Source organism: Puma concolor, unplaced genomic scaffold (assembly GCF_028749965.1).
Source record: "Puma concolor isolate L17-30 unplaced genomic scaffold, mPumCon1.1.hap2 unalloc_scaffold_14, whole genome shotgun sequence".
NCBI lineage: Eukaryota > Metazoa > Chordata > Mammalia > Carnivora > Felidae > Puma > Puma concolor.
The window spans coordinates 520,808-548,480 of NW_028240169.1; the positions used below are offsets into that span (position 1 = coordinate 520,808).

At 41.7% G+C, this 27,673-nt stretch overlaps 2 protein-coding genes across 38 annotated transcripts in view; one reads left to right on the forward strand and one right to left on the reverse strand.

The window, feature by feature from the left end:
- LOC147571616 (uncharacterized) overlaps positions 1 to 27,673 on the forward strand; it is a 624,145-nt gene that overhangs the window by 511,512 nt on the left and 84,960 nt on the right. For 9 of the 36 annotated variants that reach the window (XR_015247225.1, XR_015247236.1, XR_015247235.1 and 6 more), the window contains one exon: positions 20,970 to 21,096. The exons of 26 other annotated variants lie outside the window; for them this stretch is intronic. The gene's annotated coding sequence lies outside the window, so the exon portion shown is untranslated. Of the gene's footprint in view, positions 1 to 2,602; positions 2,622 to 20,969; positions 21,097 to 27,673 lie in introns of those variants that run through there. One more of the 36 variants, XR_015247240.1, reaches the window with a different exon arrangement.
- The window catches only part of LOC147571620 (uncharacterized), a 382,686-nt gene that overhangs the window by 232,211 nt on the left and 122,802 nt on the right, over positions 1 to 27,673 (reverse strand). The window lies entirely within an intron of this gene.

A 27,673-nucleotide genomic window follows, 5' to 3' on the forward strand; every position in this document is an offset into this window, starting at 1 on the left:
GATACACACATACATATATGTGTGTTAGACCACTCAGAAAGAACTACCATCTAGACCAAGGGTCAGCAAACTGTTTCTTTAAAGGGCCAAATAGTGAATATTTTCAACTTTTTTTGGCCATGCAGTCTCTGTTGCAACAACTCAACTCTGCATTCTAGTGCAAAAGTAGCCATAGCTAACATGTAAAAGAATGAACATGGCTGTGTTCCAATAAAACTTTATTTACAAAAACTGGCCACTAGTCCAGGGACTGTAGTTTGCTGAGTTCTGCTCTAGGGAAAAATAGTAATAACATACTGCCAGAAATACATGTCTTTTTTTTTTTTTTTTTTTTTTTTTTTTACAAAAACAGAATCATACTACATAAGCTATCTTGTATGTATTTAAATATTTATGGGTGTCTGTTATGTGCCAGCTCATGGAAAGTAGTGTAGACAGTGGTGAACAAGACAGACCGGAGACTCTGCTTTCATGGCGTTTATTGCAGGGGACACACTGTGAACGCAGTAAGTGCTCTGAAAGTCATGCGGGCGGCTGTGTTAAACGCTTTCGTGTATCATAACTTTTGCTACAAATTCCCTATTCATGGGTGTTTAATTTCCTTAATTGCTTCTGTTGTAGATTACACGGTCATAAGAATTCTTGGAATTAAATCTTTATGAAAAACCATCATTTTTTACTTAGGCTGAATTCCTTAAACTGGAATCGCTGAGTCAAAAGGCATGCGATTTTTTTTTTTCAGCCTCTTATTTGCTGGGCATTGCCAAACTACTTTCTAGAAAACTTACACCCGCTTAGACTTTCACCTGGGCTGACCTTTTTTCTTTCTTACTTCCTTTGTGCAACAAATTGAGCTTCATGAATCGACAAAGTAAAATGAAAGTGGCGTAAATCCAAGCCATGAAACAGAAATGAAGAGATAGGGAATCGTTTGAGGGAGAGGAGCCCTCTTTCAGATGTTTTGTCTCTGGGGACATCCTGTGATTTGATCCCTATATAATGGTTAGAATTAAATCTCAGAGGTTCTTTAGAGCTAGCAGACATCAGTTATTAACTGCCTTCACGATGTGCCAGAAACTATGCTCAGCCCTTCATCTGCCTGATCGGAATTAAGCCTCAGAACAAAATCGAGCTGAGAAGCTACAAATGGCCCGATGGTGGAACAGGACCATGACCATATCTCTTTGAACTAGAGGAGAAATCTCGAGCTGGCAGCCTTGTGGTCAGTTTTCTTTGGCTCACACAGTGTGGCCCCGTACAGTGTGTAAAATTTTGTTGACATAGCTCCAACCATTTTAAAACTGGAAAATGTCCCATAAAATCCCTTCTCAAGACTTTGCAAAATTTGCAAGATCGAGGCACACCAGGGTCCCATTCCCGCTTGCTGAAAGTTGAGTGTGTCAGAGGGTTTTGCTCCTTCTGCACTGGGACTTACATTCTGGTAAAGATATTATTGAGCTAAGATTAGCAACCCCTCTGAATTCCATCCTCTTTCAAACCAGTAGTGACTTTACTGTTGGGACAGGGCAGAGGTGTGGGGACAATGCGTGTCCTGCCTCCTCACCCAATCCACGCCTCTTATGTAGTTGATTGCCTGAGTTTGTGGTCGTACTGTTAATCACTGGGCTGTGGAAAAAGACAGGACTAAGGAGATGGAGGCTGATGTAGGTCCAGCCACCACTGCGACCCATCATGGGCCCTGGTGGTGGGGACACTTGAACTGTTAGGTGAGGGCACACCAGCTGTTGGGGGACAGTGGGCAAGATGACTCTTAGTTTCTCGGCTTCTGCCTCTGTCCTCTTATGTACTTCTTTCCCATTTGTGCTTTGTTCATCCTCCAGATTTTTTGTCATACGTGTCACCACCATACTTGGCCACGTGGAATAGGTCTCTCTACTCCATCTCACCTTAGAAAATAGACTTGGCCATGAAGGGCACACAAGGAGTCAGACCATCGTCTCCTCCCCTTTCCTCTAGTATCTCTCTGCCAAATGGCACTCCCCACAGCCGGGCCCTGTGCCCACCTGTCCCCTGCTTGGAGCCCAGGCACAGACTGGTTTCCTGCTAGGAATGGTTCTGGCATTTGCTTAGCTCGTAACTCTGTATGGCTGGAGAAAAACTGGGGCTCTGCAGGCCTCGTGGCTCTGGGAGCCAGAGCTGGGCTATCTCAGGTCTTTACCTGGCATTGTATCTATTTGTATGTATCTGTATACAGCCATATTGTGCAAAGAAGAAATTGCCGTTACATATATGTGCTTCCCATACCCTAAGCAGTATGCCAGGTAAGGGCGGTGCCAGGAAGGAAAGGACAATCTGAGAGTCTGAAGGTACCAGCAAAGAGCAAGAACCAAATCTGAGTGCGGTCCCTGCAATAGCGGGAAGTAGATTTAGGGACTCCCTGGGGCCAAAGGAGCCAGGAGAAGGAGGCTTCTATAAGGTGCTGCAGCAAAGTCTCTGTGCCAGGAGGGGGCACATTCCTGCCCCACTTCCCCCATGAGCCCACCTGGCAGCCTCTGTCTTCAGCAAACTCTCTCATCTCCAGATTTCTGAAACTGCGCTCTCCAGTATGGACGCCATTTGCCACGTGCAGTACCGAGCACCTGGAAGGTGGCTAAGCCAAGGTGAGCTGTAATGGAAGTATAAAATACACAGACGGCTCGTAGACTCTGTACGTGCAAAATATCACATTCATAAACTCATAATGGTCACATGTTGAAATGATCATATTTTGGCTATCTTGGGGTCATATATGCCACTAAACTTGATTCTATCTGCTTCTTTTTACTTTTATTAAGTGGCTACTGACGTTTGAAAATTACCCATGTGCCTCTCCTTTGTGGCTCATGTTCTGTTTCTGTTAGACGGTCCTATTGTACAGTGCTCCCTGACTCAGCCACGTCAAATGTGCTTCTTTCTGGCTTCGCTCTGTATTTGTTACATGCAGGCACACTCACACATATGTGTGTGTATATATGTATAATAGAATAGATACTCTCAGTCTCCCTAGGTATAAGACAGGACTCATGTTTCCTTACTCTGTGTTTTATCACTGCCCAGGTGCCCCTTTTGCTATTAGACAGCCAATGCATGTTTCATAATGATGCTTTCATGCATTTGACAAATATATATGGAACCTCTACTCTGGGCCAGGCTCCCCTGGGAACTTAGTAAACTTTAACTCAATATCTGACCTAATACCCACAGGGTAAGAGTTATTAGCTTTGTTTCACAAATCAGGAAACAGAGTAGCAAGTTGGAAGTGACTTGCTCAAGATCACCTACTGTGGCAGGAAACAGGATTCCAACACGCTTTGGTCTGGCTCCGAATCATGTCTCCTTTCCACTTGAACATGATCATACTGCTGAGGATTCTTTAGGCCAGGCCACTTGCCCCCTAAACCCTGTCTTCTTATGTGTCTATACATACCTATTACATGCTTGTGAATGGTCTGTCTTTCCCAGGAGACTTCACAGGAGGATAGAAACTACTCTTCTGAGCACTGTTGCATCCCTGGGGCCTCGCTCTGTTGGACATATGAAGGAATAAATGATAGTCCCTTCTCCTCCCCACCATTACAAAACTCCTGTTGATTTCCGTTTTCCCTGGAGAGGATACAGATAGGCATAAAACTCTATAGCCATTTTCGCAGCAACTGTAATGTTGTAAACATTCATTTTGTATTTTATTTATTTAGAGCTCCATTATGCAAAGAAAGAATCATTTATGTGAGAGTCTGGGGAAGTAATCTCTCTTTCCCTGCTGGTCCCTCTTTCTGCACGTTACGTTATCTCAGACCAACATGACAAAACCCAGGCACGTGTCTTTTGTCAAAATGGAATGTGCATCCTCACAACAGCTGTGTGTTAGATGTTGCCAGAGCCTTGGTACCAACCTAGGACTGTGGGCTTTTCATATGATCTCGGCATAACTTACTCATTATGGAAGTGGCGAATGGATTGTAACACGCCAAGACCACTTAATGGTGGTAAGACGGGAAACCATCCTGCCCACCAGAGAAGAAAGGCAGCCAGGCATGAAGAGAGGAGCATCAAGCTGTAAACCATAGGAGTGGTCACTGGTCTCAGCTTTGCCATTGATTCTCTCCCCGACCTTGGATGAGCCGTGATTCCTCATGTTGTGAACCTTAGTTTTCACATCTATTAATTTGAGGACATTAAAATAGATCAGAAAGGATAGCAATGTCTACATCTACCCTGTGTAACTATTGAGGACAGGAGAAAAAAAAAAAGTCTTGGGCAAAAAAATCATAAGACTCTGGAGTCTGAGTCCGAGATCTGAATTTAACACCCGGCTCCTCTCAACTGGTTGTCTGACCTCAAACCGGTCATTTCACTTGTCGGGGCCTTGATTGCCTTTTCTTTGTGTAAAATGTGATCATTAGACTGAATGACCTTTTTTAAAAAATGTGTATTTATTTTTGAGAGAGAGAGACAGAGAGAGAGAGAGAGATAGGATGCTAGTGGGGAAGGGGCAGAGAGAGAGAGCAGGAGACACAGAATCTGAAGCAGGCTCCGGGCTCCAAGCTTTCAGCACAGAGCCCGATGCAGGGTTCAAACTCATGAACCATGAGATCATGACCTGAGCCGAAGTCAGACACTTAACTGACTGAGCCACCCAGGTGCCCCCGGACCGAATGATCTTTAAGATTCCTTCGTGGTTGGAAATATGTACATGTATTTGGGTAGAGATTAGAGGGTGGATTTTGGTAGATGCATTCACTAGCTTTTGTCCTTCCTAGGAGGGGACCATTATTTAGGAATCAGAAAATTTTTTAGGGTCACATGGTGTAAAAAGTGTACAGTGATTCCTGTGTGAATGCTCTGGAAGCAAATTAATCTCCTTTTCATTAGAGCCATGAGTTCCTCTAAACAAATGAGTCACAGCAAAATTTTGGTTGTCATCATCAGAATCTTCATGCACAGGTTGACCTTCTATATACAGTCCATTTCTGTCATGTCTGATTGTCTAGTCTACATTGAGTGGTTATGTAGTGTTGAGGTTGTGTAGGTTATGTTAGAGTTAAAATACATGGTCTTTTATTAAGTTGGTTTCATTTATAGATCTTGAGAGGCCTTGGGGTGATAAAAATCTGAGTTATGCATTGCATTAAGCAGAGTTATATAAAGCCTGTTGAATATTAATTTTGTAATGATTCACCTTACAGTTTTATGAGACTAGATATAAAAAGATACTGTGAATAATTGAACCTATGGCCTATAAAATGAAGTCTAGAGAAGAGAGAATAATTAGAAGTGAAGAGGGCCAAGCCTTTTCCTTCTTCGCTGAGATCAAGTTAATTTAATCTCATCCCCTTTCTGCAAATTCAGGCTTCCTGGTTTCTTAGAGCATTAGATGAATGTGCGGTATAGAATACAAAGCTAATAAAATGTGGATCTTTTCTACCATGTTATTGTTTTCATTAGTTTTAATGTGTCCTCTAAATATATTTTAACTTTATAGTCTGAATATTTTATATATATCCTCTTCAGGTTGCGTTTTTCAAAACTGCTTCTAAAATAAGGCAAGTTCTTGCACATAAGAGATAGAAGTACTTATATTTCTTATCTTTCAAATTGTATTTTGTGTAAGTTATACAAATGGGCAATAAGCATGTGAGAAGATGCTCGATATTATTAGCCTCAAGGAAATGCAAATTCAAAACGCAATGAGATACCAGCAAATACCTATTAAAGTGGCTAAAATTAAAAGACTGACAATACCGAGTGTGGGTGAGGACGTGGAGCAACTGGAACTCTCACACACTGCTGGTGGGATTTAAAGTGGCAAAGCCATTTAGAACACACTTTTCAGTTTTGCTAAAATTGAAAATGCCCTTATTAGAAGACCCAGCCAGTCCACTCCAAGGTATTACAGGAAAGAAATGAAAATATATGTCCATGCAAAGGTTTGCCCTGGAGTGTCGATACGGTTGCCTTTTTTGTAGCTCTAAACTGGAAACAATCCAAATACCCATCAGCAGGTAAATGGATAAACCGTTTGGGGTCTAGCCATACGATAGAATACCGTAAAATAAAACAAAATAATTTAAAGGAAGAACAAACTATGAGTATGTGCAACAATATGGATGTAGCTCAGAGATATCATGCTGAGCGAAAGGAGCCAAGCACGCAAAATTTAGACTATAGGATTCAACTCCTATGAAATTCTAGAAAAAGCACACTAATATCTAGTGACAGAAAGAAGAGCAGTGGTTGCCTGGGGCAGAGGTAGGAAGTAAGAGGGAGGATATCGTACACAGGACCATAATGGAACTTTTCAGGAGATAGAAATGTTCTATGTCTTGGTTGTGCTGATAAGTACAGAAGTGAATATATGTCAGCATCTGATGAACTGAACACTTAAAGTGGGAATATTTTATTGTATGTAAATTATACCTCAGTAAAGTTGATTTAAAAAAAATTTTTTTTAATGTTTTTTTTATTTATTTTTGAGACAGAGACAGAGCATGAACGGGGGAGGGTCAGAGAGAGAGGGAGACGCAGAATCCGAAGCAGGCTCCAGGCTCTGAGCTGTCAGCACAGAGCCCCACACGGGGCTCGAACTCCCGGACCGTGAGATCATGACCTGAGCGGAAGTCGGACGCTCAACCGACTGAGCCACCCAGGCGCCCCTAAAGTTGGTTTTTAAAATGCCTTTTGGGGCACCTGGGTGGTTCAGTCGGTTGAGCGTCTGACTCTTGGTTTCCGCTGAGGTCATGGTCTCTGGGTTCGTGGGATTGAGCCCCACGTCGGGCTCTGTGCTGAGTGCAGGGCCTGTTTCTGATTCTCTCTCTCCCTCTCTGCCCCTCCCCCACTCACGTGTGCATGCACACTCTCTCTCTCAAATAAATAAACTTTGAAAAATAAAAAATAATAAAATGCCTTTTGCAGTATCTTTCGTTGGTTTATGAGTATACTCCCTAAACACTGATCTTCCAAGATTTTGATGCCAAATCAAGTTTCAGTATTTACTCATTGTGAGATGGAGTCTGATACACACACATACAATAAAATCGGTGTAACAAGTATTTGACCAACCTTTAGAATTGCCTCAAGAAACAAAAGAGATGACAAACTGGTAGAAATGATTTATAAATCATGATACTGTGCAGAAAATTGCCTGTTGCTAACCCTCCGTAGTTCACTCTGCCAGTCAGAGTGAAATTACCTTGGTATGGGGCGCATGTAAAATTAGTTGAACCTCTTATCTGGGCCCCAAATGAGCTCCCCCCCCCCCCGCCCGATTGAATGCCTGGCTAGTGTACAGACTATCCTAGCAGATTTCCTTAGCATTTTAAAAATATCCACCTGCCTCAGGCCATGTGACACAGTGATCCACCCACTCACACCGTAAACCCTTCACTTCCAGCGTTGACAAGCTACACAATCATTCCTCTAAGTCAAGATACACTGTACGAGTCAGCTTGTCAACGAGGTTTTAAGCTTCATCTGACATCTCCCAAGAATTCTCTGCTTTCAGAGCAATGAGCTCTAAGTTGGAGGCTCTAACCTAATTGTGGGGTAACGATGAGGATGTTCTTGGAGAAGCATAGGTCTCTTCTGCACATTAACAACTTGTAGCATGGGCAAGTAATTGCGTTTTGATTCTGAATGGACAGGGAGCACTGAAAAGTTGGATCCTGCTTGAATCTAAAACAACACATACATTCATTTGACAGAAAGTCATTTAAAAAAATTTTTTTTAACATTTGTTTATTTTTGAGAAGAGAGAGAGCGTGAGCAGGGGAGGAGAGAGAAAGAGGGAGACACAGAATCTGAAATAGGCTCCAGGCTCTGAGCTGTCAGCACAGAGTCCGACGCAGGGCTCAGACCCGTGGACCGTGAGATCATGAGCTGAGCCAAAGTCGGACACTCAACCGAATGAGCCACCCAGGTGCCCCATTGACAAAAAGTCATTGAGTACTGTGTGCATTGTCCTGGACTCTGGGGGTTCAGCAGTGAATAGGACAAGCAAGGTCGGTCTCCTCCGGGAGCTTACGTTCTAGTGGAGGGGTGGGTAGCCATCAAGTAAACAATGGAATTTCAGGATCGTACGGGAAATACGCAAGGGTAGAGAATAACACAAATGCAGGTTGGTACCATACAGGATATAGTGGTCAGGGAAGATCCTGCATGTTGAGTTGGGAAGATGAGGTGGAACCAGCTGTGTGACAGTCTAGAGAAACAGTAATCTGAGCAGTGAGGACAGTAAGTGAGAATGAGCTCGGCAAAGTAAGGAAGGAAAAGGAAGCAAATGTGGGACGTATCAAGGGTGGAAGAAGGTCTGTCGTGAAATGACGCTTCAGAGGTGGAGAGCAGATAAAACTTAAGTTTTATTCCATGAACATGAGAAGATATCGGGGCACCTTGGTGGCTCAGTCATTAAGCATCCGACTTGGCTCAGGTCATGATCTCACCGTTCATGAGTTTTAGTCCCACATCCGTGTACTCAAGCCCCACTTTGGGTGAGCAGGATTTCCGCTTTGAGTGAGTTTGAGCCTTGCTTTGGGGGAGCCCCACTTCTGTCTCTCTCTCCCTCTCTATCTCTCTCTGCATCCCACCAACTTGCACCCTCTCTCAAAAAAATAATAATAATGAGAAGTTATTGAAGGGCTTTAAGCAGGGGGAAAAATTATCTGATGTGTAAATATGGCCACTACGTGAAGAAGGGATTGTCTTGGGTCAAGTGGGGAAATTAATAAGAAGACTGTTGAAATAGTCTAAGGGAAAGATGATTGTGGCTTGGACTGGACTGGTGGCATTAGAAATAAGGAGATAGGAACAAATTGAGGGGCGGACCATAGTGGTAGTGCTGCGAGGGTTGGAGCAATGGGAAGTGGTAGGGAAAGCATCCATAGTTTGATGGTCTGAGCAACTAGTAGCTAATGGAAGTCTTTATTAGGAGACCACCTACAGTGATTGGTTATGGTGTCTGTATCCTTGCTTTGCCTTTAGGACACTGACCAAATGACTCTGAAGATTGAATAGCAGTTAATTATTTGTAAACATCCTGTGAATGGAACTCAGGTTGCAAAGACTCTGTTATCTCTCATCTGTGATTTTCCAGACATGCTAATAAATGAGTGCTGGAAATGTCATGATTTTCTAATCACAACCTTCTTTTCCTAAAAGCCATTTCAGTCAACATCCATCATCAGTTCAGAGCAATATCCAAACTCTAGCTCTTGTTTACTGCTGGTATGCCACTATTCCCAACACACTCACTGCCAAGGAAGTACTTTGAGGAGTTTACTTGTGCTCTGGAAAACTTTTAGGAAGGTTGCCTTTTTTTTGTTAATTATGGCTCGGGGATTACTTTGTCAGAAACTCGGAAGCCCAGGAGTCTATAAAAATTACAGGGTATTATTAAATATTTAAATATTGCTCATTTCTCCATGTAGTATGAGATTTGGGCTGAGATTGAATCTTGGGCTGTTTCGTTTCCATGTTTACCATCTTGCATAGAGTCACAGGTTCAATTTTGCCTATTGAGCAAATTTTAAATTTGCTTCAAACAAGCAAGAATGGCATTAAATTGCCTTGACCTAGGCGCGTTGAGATTTTGTTGTTTCTCTGTATTCATGGAGAGTAGTGAACGTTAGCACTGAAACAGAAGCATCTCAGTTTGTGAAAATGCTGTTGGAGTAACGATGAGAAAAATCTTTTTAAATGTTTTGGATTATTTTCTTTTGCATTATAAAAATAACCTAAGCCCGTCCTAGAAAATTTGGAAGGTACAGGATCAAAATCAGCCATAGCCCAATCACAAAGAAATCCATGTGATGTTAAAGTTTCTCATAAAATGTTAGTGTGGAAAGGGGCTTGTTGGATTATCTGGTCCAACTTCTCATTTTGCACGTGAAGAAACTGAGGTGCGGGGCAGTGTGGAGTTTAGAACCCAGGTTTTCTCAGTTTTGAGCTGTTTTCCTGATTGCTGATGTGGCTTCACAAGCAGTCTAGATTCTTGGGGTCTTAATGGAGGCTCAGTATCTGCCACACCCTCTTTCTGAGCAAAGGGGTTGTGACATCTTAACACTGGGCATGCACGTGGCTCCATCTGCCCCCTAGTGTTCAGGAGGATGCATGGTCTTAAATAAGGATGGTGTTAAATGGCCTTGACTTGGGGAGCATTTCCCAAAGAGTGGTTTTTGAGCCACCTGCATCAGAATTATCTAGGATGCTTGTCGAAAATGAAGATTTCTGGGACCCACCCCTGGTTTGTGAAGTCAGAACCTCTAGAGGTGGGAGTAGGAATCTGCTTTTTTAACAAACTCAGATCCACTGAAAAATAATACTTTGTCAATAAGAATAAAACTTCCCATATTGAGTCATTCAAATTCTCTAACCTGTGATAGATAGACGATAGCTAGATACATACATACATACAAGTAAATGGGTAAAAAGTTTCTGACTCCACACAAAGAAACTGTCGATGGTTATCTCTTGGGAGTAGAAATAGGGTGAATGGGAGAATGAAGGCTTCTCTGTTCCATATAAGCTAGAAACCTGGTTTTCAGAATACAGATGTGTTTGGAATTCCCTTTATAAGTATGCCTATGGTCAAGCTATTTCTTTGAGAGACTAGAAATGTCTGCAAATTATTATTTATTTGCTAGTATGTGGCCAGTGGGAGAAAGGGAACACTTCGCTGATATAAGAGGACATAGAAGGATCAACCAGGGGACAAGGTGAAATCCAAGTTCGTTCATTTATTCACTCACTTATTTATTCAATACCTATTCATTGACTACTTTGTGTGTACCAGAAACCATTTGAGGTGCTGAGGACATGGGAGGGAATAAGACAGCAGAGTCCCAATTATGTAGAGCTCACAGTCTATTATGGAGAAACACCAGTAGAGTTAAACAAGATAATTTTAAATGGTGACAAGAGCTGTGAAGAAATAAAGGAGCTATGCCATTATGAATGATTGAAGGGCTATTGTCTAGTGGGAAGGGACAGCGTGAGAGGTGACATCTGAGCTGAGGCCTTAGTGGCAAGAAGAAACCAGCCATGTGCATATCTGGGGAACAAGTTTCCATAAAAGGAGGCTGCAAGGACAAGGTCCTGAGGAGAAATTAGCTTGATATATTTGGCATGTATAAAGAAAACTGGCATGGCTAACACAAGATTCAAGTTAAAGTTCAAGAGGAAGACAGTGCCAAGCCACATACTGTAATCATGCCACAGTAAGCAGTTTGGATTCTATTTTAAGTGTAATAGAAAGCCTCAGGAGACCTACATTCAGGGAAGGACAGTTGATATCATGAGATTTGAGTTGTTGTTTTTTTTTTTTAAAAAAACCACTTCAGCACTCAAAATTATATAGAAACTGGGAGTCCAGTTTTAAGAAAATGTGCAACTACTTCAGGAGAAAGTTACTGGGAACCACAAAAGAACTAAAGAAATGGTAGGATATACCATATACATGGAAAGGAAAGACCAATATTATAAAATGCTGATTTTTACCGAAGAAAGGATTTATAAATTCATTGAGGTTCTGAACAAAATCCCAACAGCATTCTAAAATTGAATGGAAATGTAAAAATGCAAGAATTTGGGGCACCTGGGTGGCTCAGTCAGTTAAGTAACCAACTTCGGCTCAGGTCATGATCTCATGGTTCGTGAGTTAAAGCCCCATGTCAGCCTCTGTGCTGGTAGCTAAGGGCCTGGAACCTGCTTTGGATTCTGTCTCCCTCTCTCTGCCCCTGCCCCCCAAAAAATAAGTAAGCATTACAATTTTTTAAAAAATAATAAATAAAAAAAATTCAAGAACGTAATAAGGGAGGTTTGCAAAAGAAGAAGAAGGAAGGAATGTTTCCCCTAATTATCAAAATATTTATAAAACCATAGTAATTAAGACATTATGTTATAGGTATAGGGGTATTGAAAAATAGGTCAGTGGGACAGAATAGAGACTGAACAAATATAGACCCTTCCCTGTAGACCCTATAGACACAGGAAGCATTGAAATTCAGAATGGAAAACATAGAATATCAGAAGTAAATGAGTATCAGAAGTAAGTTATTTCTCCTTATGGAATAATAAACTTCCAGATTTACACTTTGTACAAAAATAAATTGAGGTGAATTGAAAACCTAAGTATAAAATGTAAAAGTTCAAAACCTGTAGGTAGATAAAAAGAAGGTATCTTTATACCGTTAGGATAACATAGATTTTGTAAGCTAGAGACACAAAACCACTCAAGAATGATGAAGTTGATGGATTTCACTATGTCAAAATGTATAACTTCTGCACAAAATAATGCCATAAAATTAAAAGGCAAGTGACAAACCAATAGAAGATATTTGCAACCTGAAATAACTGACAAAAGCCAGGTTTCTAGAATCTCTAGCAAATTCCTGTAAATCAATAAGGAAGAGTCAAACTACCCAGTAGGAAAAATGGGCCACTTACTAACAGTCCGTGTCTTGAGGGGAAGACATGAATGAGTAATAAAAATGTGAAAAGGCTTTCCACATCACTGATAAAAGCAAGAAACGCCAGTTTAAAATCCCAGGATAGCATTTTTTTTTTTCAACGTTTATTTATTTATTTGGGACAGAGAGAGAGAGACAGAGCATGAACGGGGGAGGGGCAGAGAGAGAGGGAGACACAGAATCGGAAACAGGCTCCAGGCTCCGAGCCATCAGCCCAGAGCCCGACGCGGGGCTCGAACTCACAGACCGCGAGATCGTGACCTGGCCGAAGTCGGACGCTTAACCGACTGCGCCACCCAGGCGCCCCCCAGGATAGCATTTTATGCCTGTCGGAGTAGCAGAAATTCAAAAGGTTGAATTAGACAAGTAAAACTTGGCCAGGAATTGAGATAAACAGCACTTGGAGAATAAATTGTCATCCCCCAGTTGCATTTGAGAATGCACATATTCCACAACAGATTTTCCTGCAGACAGAAAGTTAGCAACATTGTTTCTCCAAGGAGGGGCACTTGGTATTTTTGTGAGGGGCAAGTCTCTGTCCCTCGAGACTTTCATGCACTGTAGAAATTTAGCATCCCTGCTCTCCTCCACCCCCAATTCACAAAAGAGCTCTCTCCCATTTTCAGATGCCCCCAGGAGAGCTGGACTTAACCAGGACAAAGTCCTGCAGGTATACATAGGGCTGTCACAATACTAATGGGCCGGGACAGCCTCTGCCACTGAACAGAGGGATCTGGACTCTAGAGGAGGATTGTGAAGGGTGTCCATCGGAGCATCCTTTGTCATGATTGGACCCCACCCAATAGCCATCAGTCCAGAAAAGGAGAATTAAACTATGGTATGGTTGTGTTATAGAGTGCCATACAACAGTCAATGACCTAGATCTGTATGGACCAAAATGAAGATGTCTCAAAAACAATGTGGAGTACAGTGTAATATACAGCATGCTATACTTTATAAAAACTGTAAAACCTACACTACTGTAGGATATGTTGTTTTGGACACACACACACACACACACACACACACACACACACACACACAGGCATATCCATGTGTGAACTGGAGGGGTTTAAGTTCCATGTGGTTCTGTTTCTCAAAAGAGTTAATGAATGCGAAGAACAACATTAGTTCATTTTGAGTGACGGCACAGTGACGCGGACAGGAGTTTGTCACATCATCCTTTGCGTAATACTGTATTTTCGCCAGCACTCAGGCTGCTGAGTGGACAGTGGATGGGGCGAATGGAAGGGTGAGCATGGGAGTGAGCATGGGGACAAGGGGGCAGTGAGGCTGTGCTGGAAGAAGACTCGGGCTCGGGAGGAGCCAAGTGAGGACCCGAGCATCCCTGCCAATACTACTTTGAACTCCAAGGGCACGTGACCACTTTTCTGCTTCATTTCTCTATCACCTAAAGGTCTTTCTGGAATAACACTTCCCTTTATTGCTTCCTCTGTCTTCCAAGCTATGATGTTGTCACCTACGCAGGCCAAAGATTTGTTGGCTGCCTTTTTTTTTTTTTTTTTTTTTTTTTTTTAGCAGAATGAGACATTCTGTATAAACAATTTAAGCCCTCTCTATCCCCATCCCTGCAATTACGCTCCTACATTTTTTTAAATTTTTTTTCTGGAGCATTTTTTATTGTGGTAAAATATACATAATGTAAATCTTACCATTCTAGGGTCACCTGGGTGGCTCAGTTGGTTAAGTGTCCGACGCTTGGTTTTGGCTCAGGTCATGATCTCACGGTTTGTGGGATGGAGCCCTGTTACGGGCTCTGCACTGACAGTGTGGAGCCTGCTTGGGATTCTCTCTCTGTCTGTGTCTCTCTGCCCTTCCCTTGTTTGTGCTCTTTCCTCTCTCAAGCTTAAAAAAAAAAGTTTACCCTTCCGACTATTTTTAAATATGCAGTTCAGCAGCGTTAAGTACATTCACAGTGTTGTAAAACCTTCATGGCCATGGGTCTCCAGAACCTTTTCCATCACTCCAAATTGAAACTCTGCGCCCATTAAACAATCACTTCCATTCCTCAGTCCCCTATGCTCTGATAACCTCTGTTCTACTCTCCATCTGTATGAATTTGACTACTCGAGGCACCGCATGCAAGTGAAATCATACAATATTTGTCCTATTGCATCTGGTTCATTCCAGTTACCATAGTGTTTTTAAAATTCATCCACAATGTAGCATGTATCAGGATTCCATTCTGTTTAAAAATGGATACTGCTCCATTGTATGTATATACCACGTTTTGTTTATCCATTTATCTTGTCAGTGGACACTTGGATTATTCCTGCCTTTGGGCTACTGTGAACAATATAACATATAATGCAGCTATGAACAGGTGCACAACCGTCTGCTTTCAGTTCTTTGGGGTATGTACCCAGACGCAGAATTCTTGTATCTTGTGGTAATTTTATGTTTAATTTTTTAAGGAGCTTTCAAATCATTTTCTACAAAGGCTGCACCATTTTACATCCCCATCTGCAATGCGTTCTAACTTCTCCTCATTTTCACCAACATTTGTTATTTTTCACTTAAAAAAAAATATCCCACCTAATGGGTATTAAGTGGTGTCTTATTGCGGCTTTGTCCTACACTTCTTTTATAATTAGTGTTAAGAAAGCCTCATACATGTCTTCTGTTCAGTTGATTGGTCCCTAATACCCATGTATTTTAGTATTTCTGCATTTCTTTAAATGCATGCCATGAAACACAGGTCCTATTATAAGCTTCTGGCACTGGGGGCTTGGGGGCATGAGATGGGAGAGGTTAAATTGGGAAACAGTGCAAACAACAACGACAACAACCACCTCCTGCAAAGTCACAGCGAGTGCATATTTAACTTTGGCAAATTGAAGACGTTAGTGTGAGTTGGTATCCTGACCCTCCTGGCAGTTCTCAGTGTCTTCAAGCGTCTTACCATGCCGAGGGCGATTCGTAGGCATGTTTTTATACAGGGGCCCGTAAAGAAAGCCAACTCTTTCATGTGGTGCTCAAAAGCAATTTTATCTGTTGCAACTGTGAAGGAAAACCTGGCCATGTTGATGATGACGTGCGATGGTAGACTGTATGGTGTGGCACTTTCCCTAAGGGATTCCCAGTGTTCGTTCTGATCATTCACAGTTTTCAGTTTGAACTAACTTTAGAAATTACTTCCAATGCAAGATGCAGTTTTACTGTATATCCTCCCCTTGAAGTTTGAAGCATATATTTTCCAGACCCTGAAAAGTCCTACAATAAAAAAAAAAACAAAAAACAAAAACTCTGACTACCATAGATTAAAGCAGGAGTTGGCAAACTATCTCTGTCAAAGGCCAGATAGTAAATACTTTTGGTCTTGGGTCTCCGGCACAGCTATTCAGCTGTGTAATTGTAGCTCCGGAGCGACCAGAGGCAATCTTTAAATGACTGGATGTGACTGCGTGCCAAAAAACTTTACCTGCAGAAACAGTCAGCAGGCTGGATTTAATTTGCAGGCGATACTTTTCTGACCCCTGGTTTAGACCGTTGTGACCAAAGGTTGTTGAATCATGACCTTTCCCACCTTTATTTTTTAAAATTTAGGGGCGCCTGGGTGGCGCAGTCGGTTAAGCGTCCGACTTCAGCCAGGTCACGATCTCGCGGTCCGGGAGTTCGAGCCCCGCGTCGGGCTCTGGGCTGATGGCTCAGAGCCTGGAGCCTGTTTCCGATTCTGTGTCTCCCTCTCTCTCTGCCCCTCCCCCGTTCATGCTCTGCCTCTCTCTGTCGCAAAAATAAATAAATGTTGAAAAAAAAATTTATATTAAAATTTAAAACCTGTAATAGACCCTTAGGGGCCTGAATTCAAATAGTAGAGGGCTTCGAATCTTTATGGGTGACGCTGAATGTTGATGGCATGTAGCAGGTTTGTTGTTTTTCTAGTACCTGGCTTTGCACTGCTGTGGCAACAGAAATAGTTACTGAGTGGGCAGTATGGACTAAATTGTGTCCTAAGATTCATATGTTGAGGCTCTGACCCCCCGATACTTCAGAATGTCACTATATTTGGAGAGAAAGCCTTCGAAGAGGTAATTAAGTGAAAATGAGACCTTTACAGCAATCTTCGAAAAGAAGAACAAAACTGGAGGTGTCACAATCCCGTATGTCAAGATACACTACAAAGCTGTTGTAATCAAAACAGTATGGTACTGGCACAAAAATAGACACGTGGATCAATGGAACAGAATAGAAAGCCCAGAAATAAACCCATGATTATATGGCCGATTAATCTATGACAGAGGAGGCAATAATATCCAATGGGAAAAAGACCTTCTTTTCAACAAATGGCATTGGGAAAAGTGGACAGCTACATGCAAAAGAATGAAACTGGACCACTGTCTTATACCACACATAACAATAAAATGGACCAAAGCCTAAATGTGACCCCTGAAACCATAAAATTCCTAGAAGAAAACATAGGCAGCGATCTCTTTGACATCAGCCATAGAGACATTTTTCTAGATGTTTCCTTTGGTAAGGGAAATAAAAGCAAGTTAAACTGTTGGGACTACCCCAAAATAAAAAGCTTTTGCACAGGAAAGGAAACCAGCAACAAAACGAAAAGACAACCTGCTGAATGGGGGGAGATATTTGCAAGTGATGTATCCAATAAGGAATTAATATCTAAATTATACCAAGAATTTCTACAACCCAACACACAAAAAACAAATGATCCAATTTAAAAATGGGCAGAAGACATGATAAACATTTTTCCAAAGATGATATACAGATGGCCAACGAACTTGTGAAAAGATGCTCAACGTCACTAATCGTCAGAAAAATACAAAGCAAAACCACAGTGAGATATCACCATACACCTGTAAGAATGGCTAAAATCAACAACATGAGAAACAACAAGTGTTGGCAAGAATGTGGAGAAAAAGGAACCTTCGTGCACTGTTGATGGGAAGGCAAACTGGTATAACCACTGTGGAAAACAGTATGGACGTCCCTCAAAATATTAAAAATAGAATTACCATATGATCCGGTAATTCCACTGGTAGGTGTATACCCAAAGAAAATAAAAATACTAATTCAAAAAGATACATGCACCTCAGGAGAAACCAAACCTTGTTGCCACCTTGACCTTGGACTTCCAGCCTCTAGAACTGTGAAGGCTGTTCAAACCACTCAGTATATGGCATTTGTTATGACAGCCTAAGCAAAGAGGTGATCATATCTCAGGCATCCTAACTCACTGAGACCTTGAACTTATTTGCTCACCTGTAGGTTCTTAATATGACAAGTATCCTTCCCTGAATTTTATGGGTGAAGTTACATGATATGTTCTAATTGCATTTGCATATTTGGTATATTCAAAGATCTTAAGACATTTCCCTCCTACACATTAAGAGTTGAATTGTTGAATATACTCCCATAGTGCTTTTAACTTATGTTTCCTCTGTTCTCTTCTTTAGTCTTCTTTAAAACACTATCCATTCCGTTTCTATTCTTGGGATCTGGAGTTTTCAAATAGATGCATATTTCCTGGGTTTACAGTTGCTGCTCATTACAGGTAGGAAGTCAGAGTATATTGGGCCATGGAACCAAAGAACTTACTAGCTATTGTAGATAAGGTTGCTATAAACATAAGGGTGCATGTATCCCTTGGAATTAGTGTTTTTGTATTTTGGGGTAAATACCCAGTAGTGCAACTGCTGGCTCATAGGGTAGTTCTATTGTTAACTTTTTAATGAAACTCCACACTGTTTTTCCAGAATGGCAGCACCAGTTTGCATTCCAAGTGTCCATCAATAGATGAATGGATAAAGACATGGTGTGTGTACGTGTGTATATAAAATGGAATACTATCCAGTTATAAAAAGGAATGAAATATCGCCATTTGCAGTGACATGGATGGAGCTAGAAATTACAATGCTAAGTGAAATAAGTCATTCACTTTCGAATGTCCCCTCTCTGTAAAGAGAGATTTCCTGTTATTCTTCCTTTCCAATCTTACTCTAATAAACTTTTACCTGCTGCTTAAAAAGAAAGAAAGAAAGAAAGAAAGAAAGAAAGAAAGAAAGAAAGAAAGAAAGAAAGGAAGAAAGAAATCAGTCAGTCAGAGAAAGACAAATACCATAGGATTTCACTGATATGTGGAACTTAAGAAGCAAAACAAATGAGCAAAGGAAAAAAGAGAGACAAATTAAGAAGCAGGCTCTTTTTTTTTTTATTAGTTTTCTTTATTTTTGAGAGGCAGAGAGAGACAGAGTGTGAGCAGGAAAGGGGCAGAGAGAGACGGAGACACATCATCGGAAGCAGGCTCCAGGCTCTAAGCTGTCAGTACAGAGCCCGATGCGGGGCTGAACTCACGAACCGAACCGTAAGAGCATGACCTGAGCTGAAGTCGGATGCTCACCTGACTGAGCCACCCAGGTGCCGGAAGCAGACTCTTAATAAAAGTGAACAAACCGATGGTTACCAGAAGGGAGGTAGGTGGGGGGGGGATGGGTGAAATAGGTGATGGAGGTTAAGGAGTGCACTTGTGATGAGCACCAGGTGATGTATAGAAGTGTTGAATCACTATATCATACACCTGAAACTATTACAACACTGTATATTAACTGTACGGGAATTAAAATAAAAAAACAAAAACAAAAACAACAAAGAACTTACTAGCTGTGTGTCACCTCAAACAAAGTATCCTCTTGCCGTGACTCAGTTTCCTCATCTTCATAAGATAATGATTCCTATATGATTTTCACAGTTCCCAGAAGCATTAGCTGCAATGTAAGTGCTATGCCCTGTGCACTAAATGGCTTATGGTGGGCACTCAATAAATGATTGCCTTTCTCTCTCTTCTGCCCTGTGATCCAGGCTGCTTGTTATATCACTATTTACAAGGTCTAACCCCCAGTCCAGGAACTTATGTAACCTGGTGGACACATGGAAGTTGTAGTGAGACGTTTTGATAAAGCAGAAAACGTACGGAGTCACGACGGTGCCAGTTCTCCATGTGGTTCTCCTGCAGGTCCCCTTCCCTCTCTCGAAGCCTCAGTTATCTTACCGTAAAGTGGGGGCTGGGACTACACTATCCCTCTCGTATCTTCTATACCCAGTATTTTCCCTGCAAGCCATGGGGTCTAAGGAGATGGCTGGATGTGAGAGGTCTTCATTCTGATTTCATCCTACCCAAACCATTACTGCAGTCCCATGGCTACACTCTATCAACATTAGATCCCACTATTTAAATTTAATTTTTTTTGTTAGCATTTTAATATTGAATTTAACACACCTCACATAAAATTAGGGTCTTACTGGCTTTAAGATTCAAAGATAAGTAAATTAGTTTGTTTCCTAAAATCTATTTTTGTCCTAAAAGGATACTGCAAATATTGCCCACAAGAAACTCCCAGCTGGGGTACCTGGGTGGCTCAGTCCATTAAGCATCCAACGCTTGGTTCTGGCTCAGGTCATGAGCTCATGGTTTGTGAATTCGAGCCCTGCATCAGGCTCTCTGCTGACAGCGCAGAGATTCTCTGTCACCCTCTCTCCGCTCCTTCCGCACTCATGCTCTTTCTCTCAATATAATAAATAAACATTAAAAAGAAAAGAAAAGAAACTCTCAGCTCTCATTGTGGTGGAGCCCCTGGAATATCTCGTTCCTGTTAGAAAAGATGGGTGTATCATATGGCATCAGTAAGGAGACAGGAGCAAAGGTGCTGATGAACAAATTGTCCTGAATTCTTTCTGCTTCCGGCCGCCATCTTCCACTTCACGCCTGTGTCCATGTCCAGGGAGAGCTGAGGCTCAGGTGGAATGGGGAGGTGCAGTGCGGGATGGTTGGACAAGTCGAGTTTTATCCACTCACACGGCAAAACAGCGAATGCCACACCTGCTGCTTCCGCCTTCTTGTCCACTTTTTACACACTCCTGGGTGTGAAACAGTTTGGCCCACAGCTGACAAGAAGCACACTTCCTGACTTAAGGAGAGCTTCCGAGGGATAGCTGTTTCCTTTTCTTTTCTAGAGAAAATGACAAATACATATAAATGAGCATCTTAGGGCGCAAGACACACACTAAATTTCATCAGTATTCATGACATGTGCTTCATTCTCTCCACAACTGACATCTGTTAAAAACGAGATTTGGGAGTGCTATCCTGGTTCCAGTAATTCTGTAACATGGATTCTGGGCTGATGCTTTATTGATTTCTCCCACTTTTGTCACCCTGAATTTACAACTACTGTAGATAACTTTCAGCCCTGTGGAATCTCCTTCTACAGAGACGGTAACACTGTCTATTCAATGAAATGCATTATGTAAGAGGCCAAATCACTTAGTTGTTGAGAACAGCCTCAATTTCATTTGTATGTCAAGATAGCTCTATTTTAAATCTCGTTAGGTAAATTTCTAAAACGGTGATTAAACCGTAGCCAGCCAAGGGAAAACTAGAAATAAATTAGAAGTGTCACTGATTTGAGAACTCTAGTTCTTTCCTGCGTGCCTACAGAAATTAAGGAGCGTCTCTTTTCTGGGTTACAGGCTTTGGTGAGAAATCCGGAAGAAAGAATGTGTGAAAGAAAAAGATGACAACTATGCATGGCAAACAAAATCCGAAGATTATTACAGTGAAAGCAAGAGGAAGTCAGAAGAATACCTACTACTAAAGGTAAGTGGACACCTGTAAATGCTGAACTCTGATGCTGAACAGGAAAGTGGGTTTCTACACGTATGTGTGTGAGTGTACAGAGACTTACCAAGTGGGGATAGGATAGGATAGGATAGGATAGGATAGGATAGGATAGGATAGGATAGGATAGGATAGGATAGGATACATAATATGATCTACCATCAAAATATCTGTGTTCTAGAAATGAGGAAGAAAATTAGTAAATACAGTTAATTCCTTACTCTCAAATAAAAGCTAGCTGCCCAAAAGTTGAAAAATAGACTTACCTTTTACAAAGGGGTTCTCTTTTCAGAAAGCAAAACAAACAAAAGCCAAAATAACCGATGTACTAACTAACTGTGCTGTGCCGTTGACACATTTCCTACAATATATTTCCAATATTTTATACACACAGTTGTAAAGTTATTATCTTTTTGTTCTCAGTTGAACACTGACCGGCTTAAGTCCAGAGGACAATTGAGCAAGCTAATAGTTGATTATTTTTATACATGCAGTGATTTTTGTCCTTAGCTTTCTTGTAGTACAGGTGTGCTCTGTACCTTTAGTGTTAGTCCTTTGCGTCTTTCCCCTATTTTCCATGGCTGAGAACTGTTAGGGGCTACAGTGTTCTAGAACCACCTCTAGGAATGTTCACCAGGGGAGAGAACCTTCAGAAGTGTGCAGAGTTGGAGCACATTGCCTTTCTCTTGATCCCACAAAATCAAGCTGACCAACCCTGTAAGGAGGGGGAGTCCCTTAGCATCCACAAGAGTCTTGGTAACAGCTTTGCAAATCCCGTGATTATATTTGCTGAAGGGTGTCCATCAAAGAGGGCGTCCTCTCTGTATCTGAGCATTTCCTTCTACAAAGTCCATTCTATTTTGAGAAGCCAGTGCTAGGAAAAAGCTTGGCGTCTCCTAAGGAGCTTGAATGATCTCATGGCAAACCTACAGAGAATGATGTAACTGATCACCCTAACCTTTGGTGACCAACAAACACAACCAAATTCAAACCTGCTTTGATCCTTATCTCCTGCTCTCTGGTTTCCATTCTGCCCGCATCTTGCTATATGCCTGGACTGTGTCAGGATCTTTTACGTTCCAGTGAAAGAAATCTTTTTTTTTCAATATATGAAGTTTATTGTCAAATTGGTTTCCATACAACACCCAGTGCTCATCCCAAAAGCTGCCCTCCTCAATACCCATCACCCACCCTCCCCTCCCTCTCACCCCCCATCAACCCTCAGTTTGTTCTCAGTTTTTAAGAGTCTCTTATGCTTTGGCTCTCTTCCACTCTAACCTCTTTTTTTTTTTTCCTTCCCCTCCCCCATGGGTTTCTGTTAAGTTTCTCAGGCTCCACATAAGAGTGAAACCATATGGTATCTGTCTTTCTCTGTATGGCTTATTTCACTTAGCATCACACTCTCCAGTTCCATCCATGTTGCTACAAAGGGCCATATTTCATCCTTTCTCATTGCCACGTAGTAGTCCATTGTGTATGTAAACCACAATTTCTTTATCCATTCATCAGTTGATGGACATTTAGGCTCTTTCCATAATTTGGCTATTGTTGAGAGTGCTGCTATAAACATTGGGGTACAAGTGCCCCTATGCATCAGCACTCCTGTATCCCTTGGGTAAATTCCTAGCAGTGCTATTGCTGGGTCATAGGGTAGGTCTGTTTTTAATTTTCTGAGGAACCTCCACACTGTTTTCCAGAGTGGCTGCACCAATTTGCATTCCCACCAACAGTGCAAAAGGCTTCCCGTTTCTCCACATCCTTGCCAGCATCTATAGTCTCCTGATTTGTTCATTTTAGCCACTCTGACTGGCGTGAGGTGATATCTGAGTGTGGTTTTGATTTGTATTTCCCTGATGAGGAGCGATGTTGAGCATCTTTTCATGTGCCTGTTGGCCATCCGGATGTCTTCTTTAGAGAAGTGTCAATTCATGTTTCCTGCCCGTTTCTTCACTGGATTATTTGTTTTTCGGGTGTGGAGTTTGGTGAGCTCTTTATAGATTTTGGATACTAGCCCTTTGTCCGATATGTCATTTGCAAATATCTTTTCCCATTCCGTTGGTTGCCTTTTAGTTTTGTTGATTGTTTCCTTTGCTGTGCAGAAGCTTTTTATCTTCATAAGGTCCCAGTAGTTCACTTTTGCTTTTAATTCCCTTGTCTTTGGGGATGTGTCAAGTAAGAAATTGCTACGGCTGAGGTCAGAGAGGTCTTTTCCTGCTTTCTCCTCTAGGGTTTGGATGGTTTCCTGTCTCACATTCAGGTCCTTTATCCATTTTGAATTTATTTTTGTGAATGGTGTGAGAAAGTGGTCTAGTTTCAATCTTCTGCATGTTGCTGTCCAGTTCTCCCAGCACCATTTGTTAAAGAGACTGTCTTTTTTCCATTGGATATTCTTTCCTGCTTCATCAAAGATTAGTTGGCCATCCGTTTGTGAGTCTAGTTCTGGGGTTTCTGTTCTATTCCATTGGTCTATGTGTCTGTTTTTGTGCCAATACCATGCTGTCTTAATGATGACAGCTTTGTAGTAGAGGCTAAAGTCTGGGATTTTGATGCCTCCTGCTTTGGTCGTCGTCTTCAAAATTACTTTGGCTATTTGGGGCCTTTTGTGGTTCCATATGAATTTCAGGATTGCTTGTTCTAGTTTCGAGAAGAATGCTGGTGCAATTTTGATTGGGATTGCAATGAATGTGTAGATAGCTTTGGGCAAAGAGAGAGATTCAGTGGACCACGTCACTGACCTTCAGACATCGCTGGGTCTCAACAGGTATTCTCAGAGCCCCATTTCTCCATCTCTAGATTTTGTGTGCTTCCTTCATCTTAATTTAAAAACAAACTTTTTTTAATGTTTATTTATTTGTGTGTGTGTGTGTGTGTGTGTGTGTGTGTGTGTGTGTGTGTGACAGAGAGAGAGAGAGAGCGCATGAGCAGGGGAAGGGCAGAGAGAGAGAGGGAGATACAGAATCGGAAGCAGGCTCCAGGCTCCCAACTGCCAGCCCAGAGCCGCATACAGGCCTTGAACCTGAGAACTGCGAGATCATGACCTGAGTCCGAGTCAAATGCTTAACCCACAGAGCCACGCAGGAGCCCTCTCATCCTAATTTTAAGATAGGCTTTTTGCCTGGGCTGGCAGCCCTAATGCAGCATGTCCTTAACTTGTAGACCCCAGAGAGTGGGACAGCTGTAGTTCTCCACAAGGTTGGAAGAAACCTTAGAGAGGTCTGTGATTGGTCTCAGATAGCATGCCGGTCCCTGCACCAATCACGTTGGCCAGGCCGAGTGGTGCTCTGACAGATCACTCTGGGATCACATATTCACTGCCGGCCGTGGGAAGAGTCAAGTACATCCAAATCTCACAGACAGTACAGGACCCCCTTCCAGCAGGTGTGTTTGTGTACATGGTGTATTTGAGGGGGAGTTCTTCAAAAGACAAGTTTGTAAACAGACAACAACCATAATGAAAAACCCTCCACGCCCCTGATTCTAATCTGTATTGTTCCTGGTTTGGGTGTATGATTGTTTCTATCTACTTGGCTGCCTCAAACCCTTCGTGAGATGCGGTGGAATAAGTAAATGATAAGATGTGTAACATGACTGAAAAGACACATCAGCTCATCTCTCCTTACAAAAGGAGGGTGGGGTCGGCAGAGAGAGCCGTCGGCCAACCTAGTACCAAACTGAGCTGTGGAATGAGCTGCCAGTGGAAAGCTTATCTAGGACCTCCTTCAGACTTCCATTCCGTGATGCATGTGCTTGTTTAAACAATGACCCCACCTCCATTCGTGGATGTTGAAGAGGGACTCATGATAAAGCAAATACCATTTCCCAGATTGAGAACCAAAGCGGACAAGGAAGACACCAGCCCAGGTTTCACATCTCAGAATTCTCGGTTTGGTTTTTGCCATTCTCTCTTCTTCCTCTCTTACAGGGTCTCTCAGCCTTGACTTTTTTTTTTTTTTAATGTTTGTTTATTTTTGAGAGTCAGAGGGGGTAGGGAGGGGCAGAGAGAGAGAGAGAGACGAGACAGAGGATCCAAAGCAGTCTCTAAGCTGTCAGCCGAGAGCCTGATGCAGGGCTCGGACTCACGAAGCATCAGATCATGACCTGAGGCGAAGTCGGATGCTCAACTCACTGAGCCACCCAGGGGCCCTGACCCTTTGGACATCTTAAGCCAGTTAATTCTTTGTTGTGGGAGCTGCCCTGTACATTGTACAGGGTTTAGCAACATCCTTAACCTCTATCCACTAGATGCCAGTTACACACCCACTCCCCAATTATGACAACTAAAAATGTCTCCAGAAATTGTCAGATGTCCGTGGGGGTCAGGGTTGGGGGGGGGGGGCAAAGCCATCCTGATTGAACCCAATACTCCATTAGAATGTGGCTTCTGAGAGAAGGGAACATATGTGACTTGGCCACTGTTGAATGCCTCTACCTAGCACATTGTCTGGAACTTAGTAAGTGCTCCATGAATATATATTTTTTTCCCAGTAAATCTTTGTTGACTGAATGAACTGGCCCACTTTGAATTTGTGTCTAGGTGCTCTTGGCCTCCAAGCAGCCACATTTCTTCGTGTTAAGGGAACCAAAATCAGCAATTTGTGTAAAGTCTTACCTTGTTTCAGGTGTATGACAAACAATAAACGTTAGCTCCTGGCATTACGGTGATTATGACCATCTCCTTCCTGGAGCGGTGCTTAGCCCCAAGCCATGTGGTTATTTTGCGCTGAAAATCATCACTGTTTCTTGAACCACAGGTAGGGACTCAGTTGAACTACTGGAGAATGGGAGAGCAGCAGACATCAAGGGGGTGTCTGAAGGACTTTTGGGGGAGTTCTCTGTGAAATGACATCGCCATGGGCTTTTCTTAGAGCCGGAGGTCTTTTACTAGAGAGCAAGTGCGGAACTTAAACGGTTTCTTATTTTGGAAGAGCATTGTACTCTCTGAGCCTGGTGTTTGGAAGTTGTAGGACCTTTTTCAGTGTCAACATGCCTGGGGAGCCGCTCTGGCCTGACGTCCCCAGAAGCTGACTCTGAGACAAGGATTTGAGGGCAAGTCATGTTTTTAGGAGGGGATCCCAGAAAACAGTTAAGTGTTTCAAGGTAACAAGGTAGGGAAGCCAATGTGTCAGGCCACTTACCACCGGGGTGACTGGAGCTGGGGTCCTGCTGGGGACTCGGAGAGCAGGACGTGCCTTCAGAGCATTGCATCTGAGAGGCAGGGAAGATGGGGAGTTGAGCCATCACGTTCTAGTTCAGCACTGGTCAAGGGCTGCTTCCAGAGGCACTGATGCTCTGGCACTTCTGGGTTGCCTTGCGTGGGAACCAAGCATGTTCTCCAAACAGGGCGAAAGTTACCAGGCAGAAGGTCGCAGGTGTTTGCAGCTGGTGGCACTGGCTGGAGGGGTGGGTGCTGACAGGTTGCTGGCAAGGCACTGGCAATATCTGCTGTGGGACATTGGGTGGACAGGGGTGATGGTGCTAAAATCCTACAGCATATAAAGGAGACCCTCACAAGGAAGCATCATCTCACCCTGAATAGACATCCCTCTGGGAAACATGATAAATGAAAATGGATATTTCCTTTCTCCTCTGGATTCTGGCAAGAAAGAACCATTTCTGTTGTTTCCTTTTATAAAAACAATAACTGTTATTTTTTTCCTGGTTATTAATGGCATAGTTGCTCCGTGTAGAAAATGCAGAGTACAAGAAGAAAGTCCCTGAAACACATACAACTTACTGCATCTCCTTTTTATTCCCTTTATAGGCAGTAGAAGTCATGGCTAGAAAAAAACGGAGTTGAAAGGCAGTCTTGGGTTCAAACCAAAGTCCAAAACTTACTAGCTGTGTGGCCTCGAACAAGCTAGTTAATGTCTCTAAGCCTTTGTTTCCCCAACTGAAAAATGGGGATAATGATATAGGGTTGTTTTGAGAATTAAACGAGATGGTTTAGAGAGTATTTGGTTTATAAGTAAGCACTCATCAAATAGGGTATCTCCTTTTAGAAATGAGAATAATATCAGCTCGTCTTTATGAATTAAAATTCTTCATATTCTCTTTCCGTGTTTTGTGTTTTGTTTTGTTTAGAATTATTTCATTAGTCTGTTCTTAAGACTTAAAACTTTTCACAAAGTTTTTAAATTTTATTTAAATTTAATATTTAAATAATATTTAAATTTAAATATTTAAATTTAATATTTAAAATTAAGTATTTTAATTTTAAGTTATTAAAATTAAGTTAATTTTAATTTTTAAGTTATTTTATTTATTTATTTTTAAAGTTTTTATTTTATTTTGATTTTATTTTTTATTTTTTAAAATTTACATCCAAATTAGTTAGCAAATAGTGAAACAATGATTTCACAAAGTTTTTTAATTTTATTTAAATTTAATATTTAAATAATATTTAAATTTAAATATTTAAATTTAATATTTAAAATTAAGTATTTTAATTTTAAGTTATTAAAATTAAGTTAATTTTAATTTTTAAGTTATTTTATTTATTTATTTTTAAAGTTTTTATTTTATTTTGATTTTATTTTTTATTTTTTAAAATTTACAT